Source organism: Monodelphis domestica, chromosome 1, assembly GCF_027887165.1.
Source record: "Monodelphis domestica isolate mMonDom1 chromosome 1, mMonDom1.pri, whole genome shotgun sequence".
NCBI classification, from domain to species: Eukaryota; Metazoa; Chordata; class Mammalia; order Didelphimorphia; family Didelphidae; genus Monodelphis; species Monodelphis domestica.
Window position 1 is genome coordinate 63594191 of NC_077227.1, and position 3525 is coordinate 63597715.

The 3525-nt window shown below is 39.2% G+C and overlaps 1 protein-coding gene across 1 annotated transcript in view; it reads right to left on the bottom strand.

The window, feature by feature from the left end:
• RASGEF1A (RasGEF domain family member 1A) overlaps positions 1-3525 on the bottom strand; it is a 333690-nt gene that overhangs the window by 143209 nt on the left and 186956 nt on the right. The gene's annotated exons all lie outside the window — the stretch shown is intronic.

Here is a 3525-nt window from a genome sequence, read left to right on the forward strand (position 1 = left end):
AGGCCTTGAGTTACTTCATGGTGAGTTGGGTGAGCAGAAGTTAGAGGAAAATTTGTACAAGAACAACAACAGTGGAAAGACAAATAACTTTGAATGACTTGAGAACTTTGATCAGTATAATGGCTGACCAGAATTCTGGAAGGCCTGTGATGAAACAGGCTAATCATGATGAAGAAAGAAGAACACTTTCTAAGATGTGAATGACGGGAGAATTGTTTTGTTTGACTCTGAATATTGGTTATAAGAATTTTTGGTTGTTGTTGATGGGGGTGAGGAGGTAGGCAATAGAGAAAATAAAAATGTTTTCATTTTTTTAAAGTGGCCGAAGCTAAAAACATGTATCATCCCATGGCCAAACTGGTGACGAGCCTCTCTAAACATCATGCTATGTAAAACATGCATCTATCACTAGGTCTACACTTGAACCCTTTCAAGCATGGCAGAGCCTGCTCTCTTCTAGGATAGCCCGGAAAGACTCCATTATGGTCTCCTCCATACCATGCAAAGGTATTGAAATGGGAGGATGTTAAAGCAGGTAAGTTAAGAGAAACACAGTTCAGTTGCTATACTCCAGGTTTACTTTGCTTTTTCATAAAGAGAGATAGACAAACAGAGACAGAGACAGACACACACACACAGAAAGAGAGAGAGGAAAAATGTGTGTGTGTGTGTGTGTGTGCATCTTTGTGAAGGGAAAAAACATTGTGTTTGCTTCAGGAAAAAGAAAATTGAGTTCATCTTGGTAAGATAAAGAAAAAAGAAAGAAGAAGAGTAAAAAAAAAATTCTGGAGATAAGGGGAAAGAATGGTGGTAGCTTTGTATATAGGCTCCAGAATCCTGAAAATGAGTTTTCAGGTTGAACCACAGGGATTCAATGCGATGAAAATGAAAATGCTTATGCATGTGTCCTTGTGTTGTATAGATTCCTGAGACCATGCCGACCATTGATTGCTACAGGATACGGCTGCGGGAAGCTGATGAATGAGATAAAAATTAAGAACAAAAGCCAAGCCCCCAAATGTAAACTCTTTTATAAATAAGACCTGGATATCTCACTGGGAGCAATTAAGGTCAACCTTGTCCCACCTCCGTTTATCCTTCTCAGATTTGAGAGCACGTGACAACCAAGGAGGAGGAAATTGTTCCTCTAGTACAGCTTTGCAGAGTTTCCTGGGGAGTGATACAGATGGAGGATAGGTACTCAGTAGAGAAGAAAGATTGAACCTATGATTTCATTCATACATGGAACCTCCTTCTACCTATACAGGTTAGAACTTTCCTTTGCTACTTAAAAGTTCAAGAGAATGTCTAGAGAACTAAAAAGGCTACCACCTTGCCCAGGGTCACACATTCAGTATGGGCCAGAGGTTGGGACTTGAACTTAGACCATCCTGGTTACAAGGCCAACTCTTTATTCCTATGCCATGGATCTATGTAGTGGTGATGGTGATTTTAGGGCAGGAGAGAGTTGGGGCAAAAGTTTAATTACTTCATAGTCAAATATCTTAATTGTACTTGCCCATCCTGGAAAGGCCAGATTTCTCACCTTCCTTATATAGTCCATACACTTCTTGCTTTCCTGATTTGGGGCTGCCTTGAACAAAGATTATTGCTTAATGATCTCTAAATTGTGCCCATCCTCTGATTTTCCTGTGTTTGCTTCTCCTTAAAAGAACAGAATTTGACAATTGTGCCAAACAACCAATGTGCCTTGGGCATATTCTAATGGATTCTTTGGCCAAACAGCACATAACTGGTTCACCTATCCACCTTCCATATTCAGAAATGAAAATATTAAAATTTAGATGGGTTTGGGGAAAGTCTCTAAAACTAATCTCATGAATCCCCTAGGGTAATGGAGAACCCCCTACTAAAGGGAATCCAGGTATGGACTACCAATTCTGACAGATACTAGGTTATTTATTCATCTGTTGGGCTGTCTCCATCTACCCTTAAAGTCTTTTTCTGATCCTAAGCATGGATGGAGAAGTGAGGGTTAATAGTAAAGTGATGTTATAACCAACTGGATACAGTCTGAAAATCATAGGATTATAGATTTAGAATTGGAAGAGACCTACGAGGTCATCTGGTCTGACTCTTTCATTTCCCAAATGAGTAAACTGAGTTCCAGAGTGGGGGAAGTGACTTGCCCAAAGTTACAGAGGTTATAATTTGCAGAGACAGAATTTGCAGCCTGGTCTTATGATTCCCGAGCTGGCTTTTTCCCTCCAGAAATGTTGTGGATGGTTTCAGATTTCATGCTGCACCTTTGGTTCAGTGGGCTTAATTTCCTTGATGTTTTGTCATGGGGCTGGAAAGAAGGATCAGAATTAGTGTTCATTCAGTTTCCAATTTTCTCTCCCCAAATGTTTCTCAAAATCTGTCTTTCTCAAATGGCCACGAGTATCTTCTATTTCGGGAAGGGTTGACAATCTCATTATGAAATAGGTTAATTTTATTGAGCTGTTTTCCTCATCACATCAGAGACGGAGCAGGGGGGTGGGTACTGAGGGTATACTGAATAGATATCTCCGAGCTCTGAAGAACCTTCCTTTTGAAGTCATTCTAAAGAAAGTAATGGGTGCTTTGATAATTTATCTACAAATTGGGCTCAGAGAGATAAAAGTCAACAAGAAAGAAAGCTTATTTGTGGGAATCATTAGTTTTGAAGGGGATGTATGGTTCCTGAATACCAGAGTACCTTATTTAATTTGTTTCTATCTAATGTCAAGTTTGTTTCTGTTTAATGTAGAGCAAATATTCTTTAATTAAACTAACACTGCATATTTAACTCCCTGGTGAATGGATTTGGTTTATTCTTGTGGTTTACAGTTGACCTTGAACCAGGTATGACTAGGGCATGACCCAGCTGCCAATGCCCCTGGATGGTTGTTAGCAACACTGCCATGGAGATATGGGTTCTAGAAATGCTTGAAGCAGGGCAGAGGCAAACAGTAGACTTAGGAAGAAGAGCAGAGAGGGAGGGCATATATTAGCAGTCAAAGAAGTGACATTTAACCGCTGGATCAGAACAGGGTCTGCATAATCAGAAAAAAGAGTGACCTGGTTCCTGTTCTCCAAAAGCTTCAAGACCAAGGAATCTTCTCTAACTCAGATTTGTCAGTATTTGTGTTTCTATTAAAATGTCAGTCCTTGATCTCCACTTGTAGAGGTCACAACAAAAAATTTACAGACATTTATTTGACTCGCAAGGATAATAGATTTAGAGCTGAAAGATCATCCAGTCCATGGGTCAGCAAACTATGGTCCACAAGTCAAATCTAGGCTAGCCTGCCTTTTCTTATGGCCAACAGAGCTAAGAATGATTTTTATACCATGCAATAAAGCTTTAATGTATTAAAAAATAAATTAAATGCAAAACACAGTTCCATATTTGGTCATTGTTGTACCAGTATGTCTATAAAACCCAACCCCCCCCCCAATAAAATTATAAATCAGCGTATTTTTTAAAATGTAAAAAAACTCTGAAAATATAAAAAAAAACAGGCCTGAATTTCACCCTCA